We start from the raw sequence: 23,025 nt of genomic DNA on the forward strand, positions 1-23,025 counted from the left end.
TGCACAGCAGGCTGTGCCAGCTTAGTGACTGACAAGCTCCGCCCCTCAATTGTGAATAGCACTGGATAATTGTGGTAAGCAGTGAACTCTGCATCGAAAGACATACCAGTAATTGTGATTTCCATGCTCCACCCATGTCACTGCTTTTGTCACCACCCCCTTAGCCACCACCTTTAGTCAACTTTCCTACTGTAACACTCAGGGCTTTAAAGTTGGTAAAAAAACAAAAAAAACAAAACCATCTGACTCCGACTCCTCAGTTTATGAAACCACCGACTCCCACTTCGAGTACCCAAAATTGCTCTAACTGACTCCCTACTCCACAGCCCCTGCATGGCTGTGGAGTGGGTTCAAAAATCATCCCACTCCAGCTCCTCAATTTATAAAACCACTGACTCCAACTCGGACTCCAGGGTCCGTATGCAATTCACTTTTCTCCCGAGTTTTCTCCTAGGTGATATGTATACAACTTGTCATAAAATGCCCTTTAAATCACCAGTGAGCAAGAAAATAGTCAAAATAAAAAGTTGATTTGCACGACCTTTTGAGTACTTTTTCAATTGTAAAAAGCAAAAAATTTATTTTACAAAGAAGATGAAAATTATCTCCTAGGAGATAACTCAGGTGAAACATTAATTGCATATGGGCTGAAGTACCCAAAAATTGTTCCTACTCCTCAACTCCAACTCTAAAGCCCTGGTAACACTAGTAAATTTAATATGGCCTTCGTCCTTTGGGAGTCACAAGGTCACATTTTGAGTAGATTTAAATGTTATGTTAATTATGGTTTTTTTCCAAACAGTTGGATTAGAGGATATAAAAGTTGCTACCATAATTATGTAAATTCATAAAGAAAAAATTAGGAATTGGACCAATCGAAATACAGTAAACTTTAAATGATGAGCATCTCGGCGATTCCCTGTAGCAATAAGCAGGCAATGGTGCGCCTTAAATGAATGAGGCATTTTGTCTACCTTTCCTTTTATATACTGTTTATATTCACTTAGTAACCCGATTGCTGTTAGAATGTTTCCTTGCTCAGCCTTGGGGTTAATTGGGCATTACCTAGCAGAAAGCAATGCCCATATGGTTCCTCATTCCCTGCAGTGAGACGCTCTGAACTATTGCCAGATGTTTGGAATAATGAGCTCAGAGATGTGAGCACTCCTACCTATCTGGCTCACATGGATGGGAATCATTTCAGCCCAATTTGTTCCTTGGCTGGGATCTGAGAAAGATTCACCATTCCAGAGACTGGCAGGAAACCAGCAGCCTAAAGTCCAGCCAAGACGCCTTTTTTCTTGAGTTTTGATATAGTGAGGAAGGATGATCATGTCGGATTTACTGCAATAGGAGTTGCTGGATGGGGAAGCTTCTCAAGTTCTTATTACCCATTTTTTGTTGACCTGCTCTCTGGCATGACAGCTAAAGCAGCAGGAACAGCCATACTATACCAGGAAAAAAAAAACATAAAGTAGATAACTACTTGTTCTAGTTACATAACAGATGTATTGTAGCGTCCACATTTTGATTTCAGTGAATTTTATATAGTAAATAAAAGAGAAATCTGTTCCTGACATTTGCCATCTTGATTCCCTCTGACTGAAGCCAATCGTAATGTAATTTCCCCCCTTACTCTTTTTTCTCTCCTAGAAATTGCCATAGCTAGCTTGCTTTGTAAACACATGTGAGCATAGCACAGATCAGATTTCCGCAGCTCACTGAACTGTCCTCAGCCAATCAGTGAGGAGCAGGAATGTGGGAGGAGTGATGACAAGCTTCCTTCTCATTGACAATGGCAAAAATAGAGCCAGGCTGGCTGAAATAAGATTTATTAAAGCAGAAACATATCTGAATAGATTGGAGTGCTAGTAATGCAGGGTAAGGTTGTAGGCAGCATATTAAAAGCACAGAGCAGTGGGTAAATGGAATTTAATTTTGTGGCTGACAATTCCCCTTTTAAAAGAACACCTGAAGTGAGAGGGATATGGAGACAAACATTTATCACAATTATCGGATCAAAAGGTCAATCATCTGTTAAGTTGTATAGTTAATGGGAACCTATTGTACAAAATTAGCACTTCATTGTAATTTGAGGGACTAAAAGTAGCCATTCAAAGTATATTCACCAAGTTTACCCTTCTACTACATAGATTTGGTAAAATTATACTTCCAAAATTGAAGTGCGCACCTTAAAATGGACCAGAACTCTGACACAGGACAGAAGGAAAAACAAAAAGAAATGCACCCTGTATGTATTTAGAGAGTTTAGCCTGTCTCATTCCCCCTCATCTGTAACTAATCACAAGTTGTAATTTGATCTCTCAACTATGTCAGCTCAGGAATCTCCTCTGCCATTGCAAAGCAGCTAAATTGTAAACACGGGATGTTAACAGCAGATTTATTGCAGGATTTCTATCAGTTGTAACACTTTTTCTATAAAAATTATGCTACTGCTTATGTTTTAGAGCAGAGAGGAAGTTCAGAGTTCAGGTCCACTTTAAGAGATCGCTGTGAAAGGTCCATAAGTTGCATACGTTTTAAGGACTATTCTATAGCTTTACTAGTAAAAGACATTTGGGGAATACCCCTTAGGGGAAAGAGCACAAAAAGGGAAAAATACTGATATTTACTGTACATGTTAACCACTTCAGCACCACAGGGTTTTTTGCTTAAAAACCAGAGCAATTTTCACATTTCAGCGCTCCTCCCATTCATTCACCAATAACTTTATTGTTACGCATCAGATGTAAATGATCTATATCTTGTTTTTTTTTGCCACAAATTATGCTTTGTGAGGGTGATATTTGCTTTTAGTAATTATGTTATTATCTGTGCATTTTAAAGGGAAAAATAAGAAAAAAAAAGTAAAAAATACACTATTTCTCCATTTCCATCCACTATAGTTTTCAAATAAATAATGTTACCATAGGTAAAATCCACACATTGTATTTGCTAATTTGTCCTGGTTATCTCAACATTTAAATAATGTTCCTAGTACAATGTATGGTGATAATATATTAGTTGGGAATAAAGGAGTATTTTTTTGTTTTCTGTTTTCTCATTGTACTCTATCAGTAATTAAAAGCCCTTATCTTCATGATTAACAGTAATACACTCTCATGGCATACATATTTTAAAAGCTAAGTCCCTAGGGTAACTATTTATGTATTCTCAATGCTGTCACTTTTGTTTTTTTTATTTGGGGGTACAGAGTATATGAAAATAACAGTTTTATTGCTTTTCATTCAGTTTTCCAGTAAAAAAAAAAAATCACATGACTTAGCCCTCAGTTGTCAAACACCACAAAATCTATTCTCTCACTTGTCACGGTTAAAATGATACCCTATATACATAATCAGATAGCTTATTGGGCATACAGCACACTGTTTACCACAGGTACGCCTATCTACTCCCCTGAGCCCCAGGTGAAGTTCTGTGGGGAGTAGATAAGCGTAGCAAGGGTTTCAAAGTGGTTAAAAATAAAAAAAAAACACTTTAGAAAAAAGCAACACCTACAATGATCTTAAAACTGGGCATAGGCAACTGACTGTATAGTGTTCTATATAGCACATGAAACAGCAACTTTCCCATAATCTTATAATGCACTTGTCATGTGGACTCACGTGTACAGTGTACATGTATAAAATAGAACTACCAAAGAACTAAAGCACAAACTGTACAGAATCAAGGCATGACATAAAGCTCACACCTTCATTATATAGAAAGAGTACAGCTGCCTCGGACCATTTTTAATATTGTTGTTCATGCCCTCTGTGGACCTGGTTTTAGAAGTTATAATCTTATGTGATGATAGTCAAATATAGAGACAGGCAGAGGCATTGGATTACCTATAAAGCTCCAGAAAAGCTGTAAGGTTTTTACTGCTGCCTGTATTTCTATAAAAAGAGTGCAGCAACTTCCAATCAAGGTTACAAATCATACAAGGGAGGTATGTGACAATAGTGAGGGCTGACATAGCTAAAGACAGAATCCTTCCTTAACCACTTCAGGACTGCAGTGCTAAACCCCCCTAAAGACCAGGTCATTTTTTTTTACTTAACCTACCTGGCGGTAACCCCTATGCCGCGCAGGAGGATTTCTCAGGCCCTGCTGGGCCGATTTGCATAATTTTTTTTTGAAACACGCAGCTAGCACTTTGCTAGCTGCGTGTGCACTCTGATCGCCGCCGCTCCGATTAGCCGCCGCGCCCCCCCCCCCCCCCCCAGACCCAGTGTGCTGCCTGGTCAATTAGTGCCAGGCAGTGCTGAGGGGTAGATCGGGACTCCCAATGACGTCACGACGGGGGAAGCCCTCCAGGAAATCCCATTCTTTGAACGGGATTTCCTGATCGAAGAGGGTGGGGGGATGCCGCTGCACAGCGGCTATCTTGTAGCGAGCCCTAGGCTCGCTACAGGATTTAAAAAAATAAATAAAAAAAAAAAATGCTCTGCTGCAACCTGGCGGTTTTTAATAGACCGCCAGGAGGGTTTTTAATTGACCACTGCAGCTTTAAAGGACTTACGAGGCCAAGTCCATAAAAAAAAAAAAAAAAAAAAAAAAAAAAGTTAGCTACCTTGCTCAGCTTGTAAGGCACGGAGGACGCCGTCCGCGCCCTCCGTGCCGTTCCGCCTGGTCCCCGCCGCTGCACAGCCCCCCGAACGGTCCCCGACCGCGCGGCCCGGGTCGGGCTCCCCAGCCCTTACCAAGATGGCCGGAGGAGCTGACCGCGGCTGCGCAGTCCGCATAGCCACCAGTGCGGCTGCGCAGCTCTAAGGCCAACCCCCCGATCCACGCAACAGTAGCGTGGATCGGGGGGTTGGCCTTAGAGCTGCGCAGCCGCACTCGCGGCTATGCGGACTGCGCAGCCGCGGCCAGCTCCGCCGGCCATCTTGGTACAGGCTGGGGAGCCCGACCCGGGCCGCGCGGTCGGGGACCGTTAGGGGGGCTGTGCAGCGGCGGGGACCAGGCGGAACGGCACGGAGGGCGCGGACGGCGTCCTCCGTGCCTTACAAGCTGAGCAAGGTAGCTAACTTTTTTTTATTTTTTTTGATGGACTTGGCCTCGTAAGTCCTTTAACCACTTGCCGACCGCACACTCATAACGTGCGTCGGCAAAGTGGCAGCTGCAGGACCAGCGACGCAGTACTGCGTCGCCAGCTGCAGCCTAATTAATCAGGAAGCAGCCGCTCGTACGAGCGGCTGCTTCCTGTCAAATCACGGCGGGGGGCTCCGTGAATAGCCTGCGGGCCGCCGATGGCGGCTCGCAGGCTAGATGTAAACACAAGCGGAAATAATCCGCTTTGTTTACATTTGTACGGCGCTGCTGCGCAGCAGCGCCGTAAGGCAGATCGGCGATCCCCGGCCAATCAGCGGCCGGGGATCGCCGCCATGTGACAGGAGACAGCCTGTCACTGGCTGCACAGGACGGATAGCATCCTGTGCAGCCCGGCTTACCAGGGGGGGCCAGGTAGGAGAGGGAGGGGGAGGATTTCGCCGCGGAGGGGGGCTTTGAGGTGCCCCCCCCGCCACCCACAGCAGGCAGGAGAGATCAGACCCCCCCAGCACATCATCCCCATAGGGGGGAAAAAAGGGGGGCAATCTGATCTCCCTGCCTGCACCCTGATCTGTGCTGGGGGCTGCAGAGCCCACCCAGCACAGATCAATCAAACCAGCGCTGGTCCTTAAGGGGGGGTAAAGGGTGGGTCCTCAAGTGGTTAAGGCATAGAGGCATAGCTGAAGTGTCGCACAACTCAGCACACAAGCTTCCTGTTGGTGGGGTCTGATCCCCCCCCCCCCCCCAGTTTTATGTTTTACAAATATTTACTTTTTTTTTTTTTTAGCAATAAATTTTGCTATTTAATTTTTATTTTTCTAAAATCCCTCCGTCCAGCCAGCCAGTCAGTCAATCCTGGCGATCCGCTGTCATAGGCTTCTGCCTATGAGAGCCGATCGCGCTCCAGTGTCCCAGGGGGAAAGCAGTGTCACACGGCTCTCCCCAGTACAGCGCTGCTGCAGATCGCAGTGCTGTACAGCTCTATTAGACGGCGGTTTCACCGTCTAACAGTCTCCCGAGCGGCGATCGCCGCTCAGAGACTGAAGGCGGGGCGGAGCTCCGCCTCCCAAGCAGGAGATCCTGCAGTAGCCGGCCCCATGACTGGACGCCAATTGGCGTTAGGCGTTCCTGGGGCTGCCGCCGTGGTCACGCCCATGGGCGTGACCCGGTCTTAAGGTAGTTAACCTATTTTGGTTCCTGGACGTAGAATCTACGTCCAGGAACCATGCACGCTCCCGCAGGCGCGCTCCCGGCCCGCGATTCGTTAGCCAGGCAATCAGTGAATCGGGCTATAGTGCCCGATCACTGATTGCTCTCCCCCGTTGAAAAAGCGACAGCTTCTCCTCTCGGAAGCTGTGCTTTTACTGGCTGTCACCCTCCCAAAACTACCCAAATAAAATGTTTACGATAAAAAAAAAAAAAAAAAAAAAAAAAATTACAATAATAATAATAAAAAAAAAAACCATGTAAATATTTACCTAAGGGTCTAAGCGTTTTAAATATAAAATGTAAAGATGAAATATTTCTGTATTTTTTTTATTTTAAACTTGTAAATAGTGAGATGCAAAATGGAAAAAATGCACCTTTATTTCCAAATAAAATATTGTCACCATACATTGTGATAGGGACATAATTTTAACGGTGTAATAACCGGGACATATGGGCAAATACAATACGTGAGTTTTAATTATGGAGGCATGTATTATTTAAAAACTATAATGGCTGAAAACTGAGAAATAATGAATTTTTCCATTTTTTTCTTATTCTTCCTGTTAAAATGCATTTACAGCAAAGTGGCTCTTAGCAAAATGTACCCCCCAAAGAAAGCCTAATTGGTGGCGGAAAAAACAAGATATAGATCAGTTCATTGTGATGAGTAGTGATAAAGTTATAGGCTAATGAATGGGAGGTGAACATTTCTCACGTGAAAACGACGGAACGCGAATGGGTTAAAGGACATCCAAGGTGAAAATAAACTGATGAGAAAAACAATTGCATCTATCCTCAGTCTCCTAAAAATAGCTTTTTTAGATGTCCTACGGTTTTATTTTATATTTGGATCTTAGGTTTTTACTGTTTCATTGTCTCTGCTCAATGACACCTTCAGGCCTGGTGCACACCAAAAATCGCTAGCAGATTCGCAAAATGCTAGCAGATTTTGAAACGCTTTTTGTTATTTTTCTGTAGCGTTTCACCTAGCATTTTGCGGTTTTGGGAAGCGTTTTTGGTGTAGTAGATTTCTGATATTGTTACAGTAAATCTGTTACAAAAACGCCTGCAAAACCGCTCTGAACTGCCGTTTTTCAGAGCGGTTTGCGTTTTTCCTATACTTAACATTGAGGCAGAAACGCATCCACAATCCAAAAAATGCCTCACCCCGGGAGTATGCGTTTCTGCAAAACGCCTCCCGCTCTGGTGTGAACCACCCTATTGAGATACATTGACCAAGCGTATCCGCAGCCGCAAGCGGCTCCAGAAACGCTGAAAAAGCCGCTCGGTGTGCACCAGCCCTCACTGAAGTATGTCAGAGCTCAAATCTATGAATTATTGATCTTTTTAGCAGGGCTGTGGAGTCGGTCCAAAAATCCACCGACTCCGACTCCTCAGTTCAGGATTCCACCGACTCCGACTCCCTGACTCCGACTCCTCTAATTTGTATATTACAATTTTGTTGATTAAAAGTATGGAACATGAAATTCGTCTCTTAACTGCCAACGCTTAGGAATTTTACAAGCCAACTGAAGTGAGAAGGATATGTAGACTACTATATTTATTCCCTTTAGACTAAAACTAGTCCTTGGTAAGAGTACTTGTAAAAAGGTACAGACCGGAACAAAGAACATCTATCAGGCCCTAGGCAATGTAAGTGTGGGTACATGTAAGAATGATGTGCAGGTACTCTGCAGGGGAATGAGGAGATTCTTCCTCTATTACACATTCTTCATGCACAATCTGAACAAGGTTTATGGGTGACAGACAACACCTCTGTGTTCAATGTGCACAGCATTCTCAGTGGATTCCCTGCAGCTCTGTGGGGAGTGCATATGTAGAGTATAGTACTACTGTGTAACAAAGTAAACCTGAGACAGATGAAATTAAAGTTTTATACAGACCTGGGGCTTCCTCCAGCCGCCTTCAGGATAATCAGTCCCTCGTTGTCCTCCTTCACCACCTGGATCTTCTGCTATGAGTCCAGGTACTTGAGCCAGTCTGGTGTAGTGCGCATGCACTACACCTGCGCAGCACTATTGCGCAGGTGCAGAACGCTCCTGGCTGTGGGAGCGGCACGTGGCTGGACTGCGCTGACTAGCTGAATTACCGGGACTCATAGCAGAAGTTCCAGGTGGTGAAGGAGGACAGCGAGGGACTGATTAGCCTGAAGGGGGCTGGAGGAAGCCCCAGGTATGTATAAACTTTACTTTTCATCCGTCTCAGTTACCCTTTAATTTGTAGTCACCAAACCAAATTTTAACAACATATCAAATTATTTGATTTCATCAGCAAAGAGAGTGCATACATTTGCATAAATCAGCATCAATGCAGAATTATTTCCATCTCATTAAGCATCTCTATTAGTGACACAGCTACACATCAGGCTTTATTCTTACAGCATAGATGTTATGTAGTATATATATATATATATATATATATATATATATATACACATACATATATATATACACATACATATATATATACACATACATATATATATATATATATATACATATATATATACATACATATATATATATATACACATACATACATACATACATACATACATACATACATACATATATATATATATATATATATATATATATATATATATACATATATATATATATATATATATATATATATATTATATATATATATATATATATATATATATATATATATATATATATATATGATTCCTGTGTACACATATATACAGTCACAATCAGATCTGTATATCCGACCTTAAAAATACAGGGACTGCTTTATTGAAGCAGCACAAGTAACTAATTTTGATTGGTTTATTTCATTTTTGTGGACTAAGCACAGCTATTACTGTGTATATATATATATACTGTATATATATACACATTATTTTTAATGACTATTATCTGAGAAATAGAACATTTTATCATATTTTCTATTATAATTACAGTTACAAATTCATTAGGAGTCGGAGTCGGTGCATTTTTTCCCCGACTCCAGGCACCCAAAATTGCCCGACTCCACGACTCCGACTCCACAGCCCTGCTTTTTAGCTCTTTCCTGCTCTCAGAAGCCATTAAGTAATTACAGCCATAAACTACTTTCCTTTTATTATCAGTGCTAATAGTCTGACCCACTCCGACCCGGGCAGAAACTGTCACTTGCATACCTGATTAACTTTTTCAGGCAGAGACAGAAAAAAACAAAAAATGAACACAGCCTAGTTTAAGAGCTTGACACTATAAATACACGTCTATCTCCTCATGTCACCATGTTTGTCCTTTAAAGGGAACCCGAGGTGAGAGGGATATGGATGCTGCCATATTTATTTGAACATGCTCAGAGGAAGGCGCTTTTTGCGGGTCGACGAATCGCGACGGCTGTTATTAGGTATTTCACTTCCATTGCTCCCTCAGGTAAGCACTTATTACTTTGGCATTTCTTTGCACCGGGTCTCTTGCCTGTCCACTCTTCTTTGCCTCCCCATGACTACAGTACTTCTCTAGCCTCACTTTTTCTTCCATCCTTTGGACCCAGATTATAATTTCTCTTTCCACTCTTTTTTTATGCATTCTGCACTTTACCTCACTGGGATCACTACCTGTCACAGGTTTTATTGTTACAGGTTCACACTATTTTTTGCTGCTGTGAGTGAGCATTTCTGTATTTATATATTTACTTCATGGTCGGTCGTATGTACAGAATTGTTTTGGACACATAGTAATTTATAGTAGAAGTATCAACAAATCATGTGTTATCCTATTTTATGCGTTTTTATTTGGTTTTAAATGACCCTTGTAGTTCAATAAATATGTATTTTTGTGCTCTGATTCAGTAGAGTGGTGCTGTGTTTTTTGGAACAACTTTTTCTAGATTACCAATGGTTTGTTTCCATTCTGCACACTCTTGTATATTATTATGACAGGTTGTGATACTGTGGATGATTGATGGTGCTTGCCCATTGTTGTGTTCTCTAAACTAAGCCTACTGTCCCACAGAACCCTCCTACTACCAATACCTGACCCCTACAACATCAAACTGGACTTAAACACCAGTATACTAGATGCATTACACCCAGCAAGCACAAGCAGGTGGAGTGGTAAAAGAATGTGCAGGTAGTACTCTCTGTGACGTGAATGAGACAGGAGCACACGGCAGGCAGGCAGGCACCCCCCCGCCAAGCGCAGAAGAGCCCAACCGACACAAAAGAAGGCGGATTACTGGGGCCAATAGCAGGTGAACGGAAGCAGGGCTGTGGAGTCGATACAACAATCACCCACCCTTCCCCGCTGTCTGAGAAACAGTGAGGCTTTGTTAACAGGGGCGTTTTTTGAAAAAGATGTAAGCACGGAAGTTTTTTCCAAAACGCACAGAAAGCAGTTACACCATGTTGTGCTATGGTGTAGTTCAGACTAAAGCGTTCCGTGCGCTGTCAGTTCTCAAAAGCGGTGCTTGAGCCATTTTAGGGCATTTTTGCTATAATGGGAGGTATAGGAAAAATGCAAAATGCTCACAAAACCGCTTTGTGGAGCAATTGCGTTCGCGTTTTTAAGAATAAATACATTATATTATTTTCCGGATCAAAGAGTTTACTTCCTGACTTGCGCCAGGGAGTGAATTACCAAAACGCTGGGGAAAAACATGTCGGAAATTGCAACCCCCCCCCCCCCAAAAAAAAATAAGCCCACCCAAGCACCGGGAATGGGAAAGAAAAAAACGCCTCAAAATAAGGCCACCGCGGACAGACACGGGAGGCGAACGCAATGAACAAGGCCTCAAAGGCTGTATCTGAAGGAACGCAAGTGGTGCAAGTCAGCAGGCAATACCTAAAGATGCACAGGCAGCCTCCCTCCTCTCCCCATGCATCCATCTGTGTGCGCATGTATGCACATCACATCATCATACATGGAAAGCACCAAAGCTGAAGGCGCTTATGTCCACAGTCTGAGCACTAGTAGGAGGGGAAGCAGTGCTTTCCTGTTGTGCAAAGGAGCGTGGCCACCATTGCACTGCCGCTTGGTAGCTTTCTCTGTGATCTCCCCAGAAATTATTTCCAGCCGGGTGGCATGAAAAAGTAGCCGGGTGGGGCGAAATGAGAGAGTGCAAGGCCAGTGCTTCTGTGCACAACTCTGCTTACAGCATAGGAGGTGGTGAGCCGCTGACAGCTCGGTGCTCACCAAAACTAGCCGGGTGGACCACTCGGCTAAAAGAGCCTGGGGAGAACACGGTTTTCTATTCCCTTCTTCAGCACAGACACCAACAGAGAGGAGTCTGTGATGAAGGGAGAAATTGTGATAAAAACAAAAAACGACCAGTTTTAATGGGCAACTGAGTTCTGCTGTGATGTTGCCATAAAAGATCCAGCTTACTTGCCAACACCTCATCAGAGTCTGCTTGGAAATATACCTAAATTTCAGGAACACTCTTGCAAACAAAAGCCTTAGGGCACAGTCACACTAGAGCGTTCTGCCACGATTTTGGCAAAACGCTAGCATTTTTTAAAAGCGCTAGTGTAATAAAACCCTATGGGCCCGTTCTTACTTGGGCGATTTGTGCCAATTGCCGCAAATCGTGAAACGCAAACGCGCCGCCTGCACCCTTTTCAGGCAATTTCCCGGCGATCACGTTTCAGTGCTATAGAAGCGCTAAACGCGATCGCCACAGTGTTCAGTGTTTTTTCTGCGTGAAATCAGGGGAAAAAAAAAAATCACTCCTGCAAAACGCCAGCAAGTGTAAACGCAAGTGTGAATGGGCCCTTAGTGAAGAGCTGTGAATGTCAACTATGCTGACTGAAGATGCGATGACCTTTCTTTGAAATGCAATTATAAATTTGCCTGAACTACGGCTTCAAATAAAAATCCATCATACTTTTTTTACATTAGGCATTTCTGGGATTCTTTTTTTCTCCGTATGGATTTCTTATTATACTGTAAAAACAAATACTCCTTCTATAAAGTGCTATATGTTGACATGTCATCTTTGTAACCTACATGTTTTTTAAATTAGGCATAGTTTCTGTGCCAGCTCCCAAAAAGCAGAGTACGGGCAATGGGATTACCCACACCGTTATTCTGTTATTTCAGATTTGCGTTAGAGTTCCCGTCCTAGACTTTTTCACACTCAAAGTGAGTGTGTGGGAGAGGGATAAACCAAAAGCAGCCACCCCCCCCCCCCCCCCCCCATGCAGAGCTGGCGAGGGAACATTCTGCAGCATGTAGATCTTCCCCGCTCCAGCTTGCATCCATGTCTTTCCACTTTTAAAGAGACTCCGTAACAAAAATTGCATCCTGTTTTTTATCATCCTACAAGTTCCAAAAGCTATTCTAATGTGTTCTGGCTTACTGCAGCACGTTCTACTATCACCATCTCTGCAATAAATCAACTTATCTCTCTCTTGTCAGACTTGTCAGCCTGTGTCTGGAAGGCTGCCAAGTTCTTCAGTGTTGTGGTTCTGTGATGCATCTCCCCCCTCCAGGCCCCTCTCTGCACACTGCCTGTGTATTATTTAGATTAGGGCAGCTTCTCTCTTCTCTCATCTTTTACAAGCTGGATAAATCCTCCTCTGAGCTGGCTGGGCTTTCACATACTGAGGAATTACATACAGGCAGAACTGTCTGCACTCTGCAGGAAGAAACAGCCTGACACTTCAGTGGAAGATAGCTGCAGGGGGAAAGAAACACACAAATGATCTCTTGAGATTCAAAAGGAAGGGTGTATACATCCTGCTTGTGTATGAATGTATTTTCTATGTGTGGACATACTGTACATCAACCTACTTCCTGTTTTGGTGGCCATTTTGTTTGTTTATAAACAAACTTTTAAAAACTGTTTTTAACCACTTTTAATGCGGCGAGGAGCGGCAAAATTGTGACAGAGGGTAATAGGAGATGTCCCCTAACGCACTGGTATGTTTACTTTTGTGCGATTTTAACAATACAGATTCTCTTTAAGGTGCGTACACACATGCGACTATAGTCGTTTGTAACGATCGTTCCCCGATCTTTACCAACGACGATCGTTACAAAAAACGAACCACCGACTATTAAGGCAAACGACTAACGAGCCAAATCGCTACAAAAGAAAGTTCTGTCTCGGCGGATTTTAATCAACGACGATCGTTTGCAAAAGTAGTACATCGTTGGAAACGGTCGTTCGTACTAGGCTTGACATGCGCATTTCCCAATTTCTCTGTGAAACTTCTCATTTTTATGCGCAGGCGCAATAGATGCTTTACGTGATGTAACGTTCGTTCTAACGATCAAATCGTTACACACCTTTTAAAACTAACTTTACTTAGGTCGTTCTTTCATCAATTAAAAGTTCGTTCGTCGTCCTCAACGAACGATCGTTGTCGCATGTGTGTACGTAGCAAACCTTCCGAACTGGCCACTATAGCTCCAGGCTCAAAATATTCACATGACCAGTGTGCTTGCAGTTCTAGTGTCCATTTCAGAAGTTACCAGGGAGATGCAGGGACCAAAGCTGGAGCGAGGGCAGGTAGATATGCTTACATCAGCGTGCTCCAACACGCACGCTGCATGGGGCTAGGGTGTCACATAGAGGGATGGCGGGGGGTTGGGGACCCCTTCTTGTTGCCCAACCCTAAAACGCCTCCCTTCTTCCCTACCACTGGGCTGTGGAGTGGAAGAGTCAGAGCATTTTTTGGGTACCTTGAGTCAGAGTCGATTATTTTATAAACTGAGGAGTCGGAAGCTTTTTGCACCGACTCCAGAGCCCTAGTAATGCCCACCTCTAGCCTCTCCTCTAACACTAAATCTCCTGACTTCTAATCATAATTCCCCCTGCTAACGAATTCCTAATGCCTAAACCTCCCCCCCAATTTAAATCCCCTTCCTGACACCTAATCACCCCCCCCCCCCCCCCCCACACACACACACGGTGAAGAACTATATAATGCAGCGGTACCGCTGTACACACACTAGATATATTATCTGCCCAGATGGCTCACAATGATAGTCTTGGCAAAGGTATATCCAGAGGGTATATGGGGATCTACTCTACAAAGTCTTTAACCACATTCACCTTTGCACCAGTTGATCTGTCACGAGTAAAAACAAAGTAAAGAATATGTTCTTTGGATGTCTTGTGCATGATACAAGCTTCACGTTGGATTATCTAAACTGTCAGCAATCTATCTATAGAACAAATATTTCCAATGTCCTGAATCAAACTGGAAATGCAGGACCACAAACAGCAACAGCAGAACACAAGAACTAACAGAATACACAATAGCAATCCAAAAACTATGCGCAGCTATGACACACTTATAGGATAATACAGCATAAATGTTTATTTTAATTCACACCCTGAGCAATATGCATACATTAAAACAAAACAATGGTCTGGGAGTGCGGCAAGGGTAAATCCATTGCTATAAATTTGATTGGAGTGTCAAAGGTGCACACAAATTCTTATGCAAATTTATCCACTGGAAAGATTTTGGTGAAAGCTGTCATTTATCTGGGTCATGCTACAAAGGAAAATAAGGAAGCTTCCCCTAGGAATCCTTTCCTTTTCTAGAAAAGGAGGATTCACCCCCCCCCCCCATAGGGCCTGTACAAACTGCTGCGCTTGTGCTGCGTTTTTTTAAAAGCGCATGTGATTTTTAAAATCGCAAAGCCTTCATGAAAATAGAAAATAGCATCGCACCAGTGCGTACAGGTCTTCACGATTTTTCAAAGGACCTTGCGATTTAAAAATGCATGTGATTTTAAAAGCGCAGCAGTGTGTACAGGCCCTTAGGGCTAGTTCACACTTGCCGATTCTTCAGGGCTGTGCTGATCGTTGGCGATCAGCAAAGCGCTGCTACTAATGTATCCCTATGGATACATTCACACTGCAGCGTTTGCGATCGAACGCGCGGCATGTAGCGTTTCGGGCGTGATTGCGCTGTGATTCTCGTTCTATTGAACGGGAATCACAAGTGCAAATCACGCGATTTTGGACACTAATCTCAAGCTAGCGGCGCTCCAAGCATGTGTCAACTAGCCCTTACAGAGCAACTGCATCAGTTGTAATGAGCCAATGAAACACCAAGATATTTCTGAAAGTTATTCACTTACCATCCTTCAATACAGCTGTTAATCACGCTAATATTAATCGCTTCTGGTTTTTAACCTTTTAGAAGACAATTTATTTAGAGGCTTTTTTAAAATGTCTTCTGTGTTACATTTCCTTGCTTCTAATTAGTACTGTTGTAATGTGTATTTATGGCCACTTGTCACTAGGAGGCAGGGTGAGCAAATATCAGAACTTCTGCTTTCAGTTTCTATATTTGCTGCTAGCAGAGAGAGATCAAAGCATTCCAAGAATTTACAGCACAACGAGTTCTGCCAACTGAGGCAGAACTGTTATTAGCTGGTAGATCACACGCACAGAGTCCCACTTTAGCTATGGAGACGGCACAGGCCGCTGTGGTATGGAAGTCACCTCTGGAACGTCGGGTGTCGCCGGTGAGTCACTCTCTTCTAATTACCGCTCCAATCAGGCTCAGCACAGGGAGGGAGAGGAAACGGAGGGGGCACTTTGGGCTTTGGGGCGGCCAAAAGGCCACCTTTCATACATGGGTTGCCAGTAGGCACTCACCTAGAGTGCCTACTGGTAAATCAGGCCCTGCTTGGGGGTTGGGGGAGGGTCCATCAAGTTTATGAACGCAGTTACCACCGCACATCTGATCAAGGCCTTGCAATCACGATTTTTCTGCCATTCCTAATCGATCCATTCAACAAATTTCACCTGGAAATCGATTGAAAGGATCGATTCGGCCACCATGTTGCAGCGCCAATTCTCTTCCAATTTGATAAAATTATCAAAATCGGAGGTTCAATTGGGCTGCAATATTGAGTAATTTATGGGCATCTATGTGTACTGATCCCTAAATGTCTGGGCAAACCTCATCACACAGCATTGCGAGTGATGATGAATAGTATTGAAGACCCCCTAAATTTAAAAGATATCACATTCTGTGGCACATTTGGTCCATTTACTTTAATACTAAAGAAATGCGTTTCCTTTAATTATGAGCATGAACATGAATACAATGAAATGTTTTAGCAGCTTTAGTGCTCCACCTCCTGGTAATATTGTGCAATTACAGAGTGTTGAATTAGTGTTAGTTCTCCAGCCAGATTTTGCTAGGTTTTAGCTGATGATGGCATTCATTCTCTGGGAAAATCTGGAATAAGGATGAGGACCTCTTGTGGACACAAGCTGTAATGCAGCTGCGTATTTATTAACCTCTATGAGCAGCAATAATTTGCTTATAACCAACGTACACAACATATGCAAGTTCAGTACTACATAAAGCGAGCTTTCTTTCTCTAGATGTGGTCTGCTACATTCTATATAACTTATAACAGTTTTACAAATTCAAGTTAAAGATACAAGAAAGCTATTTACCGTATTTTTCAGACTATAAGACGCTCCGGACTATAAGACGCACCCAGGTTTAGAGCATAAAAATTATGGAAAATAAAAATTATACTAAACCTGGTGCATCCATGGTCCAGGAGCATCTTTTATATGTTCTGCCCCAATTATTGTCCCCCTTGTGCCTTCCTTGTACCTCTGATGTCCTCATTTCCTTCTGTATCCCTCCTATGTCCTCCTCTGTCCCCCTGTCCCTGTGTACTCTATCCTCCAGTGGCTTCTCTAATAAAATCACAGAAACTGCAAACTATTGCCATTCACTAACTAGCTTCTTTAGCAGCTCTTCAGCTGAGTCCTGCCTATAGCAGCAGATCACAGAGAAATCAGCCTCTCAGCTGACTGGCCACTAGAATGATAGAATCCTAATCTGGAGGGAAGACTGTGCTAGCAGGAGGGTGCCTGGCTAAAGAGGTGCTGCTTTTCGAGCATTCTGTGCAAAACTTAGGCAGCAGCATTGCAACTGCAGAGGATAAGACTCTTAACAGGGACACTATGTCCTCTGATGTCCTGCCCTTGGCCCCCTCTGGTGTTGCTGCCCCCCCCCCCCCGACTCCTCTGCTGTTCCCTGCACACACACACCCCTTTTTTGGGGGGGGGGGGTGAGAACAAGTATTTTAATTTACAAAAATAGTTTAGTGCAGAACTGTAAATAAATAGATTTTACATTGCATGCATTTCAGCTTGCAACAGGCGTAACAAAAAGGTCTAGGTCTGTATGGCTGAGAGGCACAATACTGTGGCTGGACACACAACTGAAGATTTTCTCTGTGACCTATGTAGATATAAATCTATGCTTGGCATATTTATTTCCCCTCATTGACATACACTGGCATTTTTGTATCACCAATAGAAATAGGAGTCCATGCCATTTACATATTGCTGATTTGTGTGTTGGTGGGATAACCGTGAAGTTTGAAATTCCTACAGCAAATAGCGGATGTCTGCAGAGTTCAGTCACTCAGTCCTCTGCCCTTTTAACATAGATAAAGAGACCGCTGCAGATTACCAGCAAGTACTGGTAAACACAAACCTAGGGAGGTGGCCACACAGTTTCACATTTCCCTCCTCCACCCCGATGTCCTTTGTCCCCGGCGGAGAACGCTGCAGGTTACCTGCAAGTTTTTTCACAGCACGGGAAGGATCCACACAGCATCAGAACGCATTGCCCAATCACGCGGGGGGCACTGCACAAGACTGCCAATCACAGCCTTCCTGTTAGTCTGGAAGGCTGGACAAGGGCTCTATCATCGGGGCTGGTGATTAGGAGGAAGAAGGGAGCAGAGAGGGCTGTGATTGGCCGTCTTGCGCAGTGCCCCCGTCTGATTGGGCATTGCGTTCTGAAGCTGAGTGGCTCCTTCCCGTGCAGTGTAAAAACTTGCCAGTAACCTGCAGCATTCTCCATCTGGGGCAAAGGACACCGGAGTGGAGGAGGGATATGTTTGGCCACTTCCGTAGGTGTGTGTATACCAGTGCTTGCAGGTAATAGTCAGCGGTCTCGGAATCTAGGTTAAAGGAAAGTGACACCAGAGGAAACGAGGGAAAGGACAGTGCCAGTCACAACATTTATTATTCGGACTATAAGACACACCAACTTTTTCCCCCCACTTTTGGGGAGAAAAAGTGCATCTTCTAGTCCGAAAAAAATATGGTAAGTGTAAAAAGGTGATTAAACTCAACCACAAGCGGATTTAGAGAGACAACTACAGTATTTATTACATGTGAAGCTATAAATGTAATTAATAAGCTGAAAGGATCAGAGGAAATCGTGGTCCAGTAGTTAAACGCTCCTTGAAGACGGTACAGTTTAGTACAGGCCTTTGCAATACAATATACGAAACCAGTTATTCACCTAAAAATCTTAAAGTGAACCCAAATTAAAAATACAAGATTTCAGAAATAAAATCTATTTTCTAAATTATAACAATAAATAGCAGCCTTTTTTTCAGCTGCATGATGACAAATATAAAATATTTTACATTTATTGGAGGAACCCCTCCCTTCCTTTCATATTGCCGGGACAGAATCTGGCAGACTGGCGGAGCAGGAGGTGTCCGGCAAAGGAGGAATTGCTAATGGCTGCCACCTGTATAACCCTAGCTATGAAAAGAGAAGGGTGAAAAGCATGCACTGAAATGCCCGTAGGCTTGAAGGAGTGTTTATTTATCCATTTATGTGTCAGAGTGGTGCAACTAAATATTTTGAATTAAAAACATTTTTGGTTTGGGTCCACTTTAAGCACTCGCCTCTAGATTAAAACCAGTTAGAGACCCTTATCCATCCAAACCAGACAGGCAGTATACCAGGAAGTGGGACAGATGTGAACCCAAGATAACGTTTTACTGCTTTATGCACCAAAATGTACTAAAAGCTCAGAAATGCCATCTTTTACCATCATCACACTATGTATAACTTCAAAATATGCGGCTTGAAGTGGAACTAAACTCAGAAATTCCTCTCTGCTCTAAAAGATTAACTACAGCTTGAGAAACTTTATGGGAAAAAAATGTCTTCATTTCAATTTATGGAAATCCTATAATAGAAAAACAAAACAAAAACAAAAAAAAAACTTGAACTTTTACACTGAAAGGGTTAGGGCTCAGTGTTTATTATAAGGAGAGCTCGCCTACAGTCTATTCATAGTTGTTGACACCCTAATCTCTCTAAACAAACACAGAACACAGAGAAGTACATTTTTTAAAGTTGGTATAGGGCTGAACTTCACAGAGAAGTGAATTTTGACAGTTATACATACATGGATTTCAAATATAGAGACTTTCTGCAAGGTGGCGGAGCTACACGCCAGAAAACCCAGCAGATACGAGACTCCAGTAAATCTTATTATACAGACGACGTGGTGGGAATGACAGGCCGGGATGGCCGACAGGGTAAAGTGTCAGCTTCCTAGGCAGGAGCTTTTTGTTCACTAAAGCAGGTGCCATCTTAACATAACTTTAACCCCCTCCCGACGCGATTGGCGCTGGGAGGGTGGCAGCCCCAGAACCGCGTAATGCCAATTAGCATCAAGTCCTAGGGTGGGGTTTTGCAGGAGATTGCGCGCATCTCCTCTTGAGAGAAAGAGCTCGACCCTGCCCTTGGAGACTCCGCTCCGTCATCAGCCTCCCAGCGGTGATCACCGCTAGGAGACTGTTAGACGGCAAAACCGCTGTACACTGTATAGCACTGCGATCTACGGCAGCGCTTTACTGGGGACAGCCGTGTCACTCTGCTGTCCGCCTGGGAGGCTCAACAGCGATCCGCTCTCATAGGCAAGACAAATACAAAAAAAAAAAAACACACTAGGCACGAGGGATCAGAGCCCACCAACAGAAAGCTCATTTGGTGCGCAGAAAAAAAGGGGGGGGGGGGAATTACTTGTGTGCTGAGTTGTACAGCCCTGCAAGTAAGCCCTTAAAGCTGCAGTGGCCTGAATTGTAAAGGGAAAAAAAAAATAAATGAAAAAAAAAAAGGGGGGGGGGGGGGGCTATGGTCCTGAAATGGTTAAAATTCCTAAGCTTGGGCAGTGATGAAATGCCTTTTATGTTACATGCTTTCAAGCTACTAGATTGTTATATACGTAAATTAGAGTCGTCGGAGTAATCAAACTGAGGAATCAGTTAATTTTTGTACTCACTCCACAGCTCTGGTTCCAAAACGATCGATTCCTTACCACCCTGATAAATTACAGCAAAGAATCTACTGGAAAAAAAAAAAAAAAAAAGTCAATTGAACTGCAGCATTGCACTGCAATGCTACGGGCTGTCGTTCAACTGCCGGTCCTGTCCCACCCCTAAGCGACGTAGATTTTTCGTCCTGCACGATTTAAACTTGAAAGATTTTTAGTAAAAAAAAAATTGAAATTCAATTGATCAGTTAAGGGAATCGATTTCCATCCAATTTGATCATAGTGATCGAAACTGCAGGGAATTGAATGGAAAAAAAAAATAAAAATGATGTGTATGGGCACCTTACCGTCCCTGGCGTTTAATTTAACTGCTTGCGACAGTCACGCCGATGGGCGTGGCGGCACCCCCAGGACCGCCTAATGCCGATCAGCGTAAAGTCCTGGGGTAGCAGTTTGCAGGAGATCGCGTGCAGATCTGCTTCACGGGTGATGGAGCTCCACCCCTCCTTCAGTCTTGGGAGACTGTTAGAAGGCAAAACCGCCGTCTATTTACTTGTACGGCGCTGCAGATCGCAGCGCTGTACTGGGGACAGCCGTGTGACATGGTTGTCCCCTCCATTGTCTCAGCAGTGATCAGCTTTCGTAGGCTGAAGCCTATCAAAGTGATTTGAGAGGCCCATTTCACATAAAATGGCCTGGTCACTGGGGGGGGGGGGGGGGGGGGGTGTTAACATTGCAGTCCTCAAGAGGTTAACCATCTTAGCGGTATGGACGAGCTCAGCTCGTCCATCACCGCCGATGGCTGCCGCTCAGGCCCTGCTGGGCCGATTTTGTTCAAATAAAGAGCAGCGCACGCAGCCGGCACTTTGCCAGCCGCGTGTGCTGCCCGATCGCCGCCGCTCTGCGGCGATTCGCCGCGAGCAGTGGCGAAAGAGGGTCCCCCCAGCCGCCTGAGCCCAGCGTAGCCGGAACAAAAAGTTCCGGCCAGCGCTAAGGGCTGGATCGGAGGCGGCTGACGTCAGGACGTCGGCTGACGTCCATGACGTCACTCCGCTCGTCGCTATGGCGGCGATCTAAACAAAACAAGGAAGGCCGCTCATTGCGGCCTTCCTTGTTTATTCTGGGCGCCGGAGGCGATCGGAAGAACGCCTCCGGAGCGCCCTCTAGTGGGCTTTCATGCAGCCAACTTTCAGTTGGCTGCATGAAATAGTTTTTTTTAAATTTAAAAAAAACCCTCCCGCAGCCGCCCTGGCGATCTTAATAGAACGCCAGGGTGGTTAAGCAAGATTTTTGTACCAGAAGAGGTACAATTTTCTTTACATTGTAAGCATTTTTGTAGACCAACTGCAAGTTGCGGTCTTGCAAACTGTCCACAAGCATGTGTACAATAAACACTTTTTTTTTTTTTTTTTTTGCACTTTGTTTGCTGCTATATATTTTTTACACTTAGAAATTTTTGTATTGGAAATTGGAACTTTCATTGGCTCAATAAGATGCAAACAATGTCAAGTAGATGCAGAATTATGCAAATGTGTTCTGAAAATGTTTGCAGCTTGAAAATGGACCAATCAAATTTAGCCAAGGTAGAAGCTGCCCAAGTCTGCATAAGAAATTTGCATATTGCTAAATCAACTCAAAAATTCTTTGCAGGTCATAGACCATCCCAAATTTCCACCTTAAAACCCTGCTCAGACCCCAAAAATAAAAAAAAACTAATTTTAGTTTTGGGTTAAGTGGAAAGGTTTAGAAGATTTTACTGGCATCTACATCCCCACGTACAAAATGTATTCATATAATCTTATGCTGGCAGAGCACTGGGTGAATCCATCTCAGAACATCTGAACAGTGTCCAGTATAAACTCCTGCCTATGTTTCTTGCGTAAAAAAAAAAAACCAACATGTCGAGATGAGATGTGTAGGGGTGTTATCCTCCCTCCTATTGGTCCATTTGGCTCCTAGGATGTTTAAAACATTTTGTGACTTGGCTAACCAGTAAGAAAGCAGGAGGATATTTGCAGTCACTCACTGAAACAAAAAAAAAAAAAAAAGGGTCCGCCCTCTTAGGGCTCTTTTCCACTATGAAATGCGATCGCTATCGCGTTTCAATTTCCACCATGCGATTGAGCTACTATACTCAGTATAGTAAAGCTCAAAACGCGGCAAGACGACAATCGCATTTTGACCAAAATCACATTGCAATCGGAATCACACTAATGGAAATTGCTGCTACAGTTTCCATTAGTTTAATGTACCTTGCGATTTGCGATCAGAATCAAATCGCAGGGTAGTGGAAAAAGGCCCTTAGTGGGCAAGACTTGCTCTTGCTGCTCAGTGCAAGCGAGCTCTGGTGGTTGATCAGAGAAGCTGGCTTGGTCAGCAAAGTAGGAGAGGCCAATAAGAAGCCTATTGTCAACCTATCAGAAGACCATCTTCCATTCAAAACAAGACAGAGTTTTTTTTGGTTTTTTTTTAAATATAAAAAAGTATTTCTAGTTATTTTTAAAGAATTAGCTAGATATTAAAAGTCAGGGGTGTGATTGAGGTAGGGGTATAGGAACCTTGGCCAGATTTCCTAGGCAACATTCGGCATCCACTGTCACGGAGGAGGAGGCCGGTGATATAAATGGCATACAGTAAAATAACAGATTACATCTATTGGGGATTTGCATACACTCAGATAAGACACGCAT

The 23,025-nt window shown here is 43.6% G+C and overlaps 1 protein-coding gene across 1 annotated transcript in view; it reads right to left on the bottom strand.

The window, feature by feature from the left end:
- Window positions 1-23,025, bottom strand: part of DRAP1 (DR1 associated protein 1) — a 58,129-nt gene that overhangs the window by 9,940 nt on the left and 25,164 nt on the right. The gene's annotated exons all lie outside the window — the stretch shown is intronic.

The sequence above is a fragment of the Hyperolius riggenbachi genome, chromosome 11 (assembly GCF_040937935.1).
Source record: "Hyperolius riggenbachi isolate aHypRig1 chromosome 11, aHypRig1.pri, whole genome shotgun sequence".
In the NCBI taxonomy this organism is placed as follows: Eukaryota; Metazoa; Chordata; class Amphibia; order Anura; family Hyperoliidae; genus Hyperolius; species Hyperolius riggenbachi.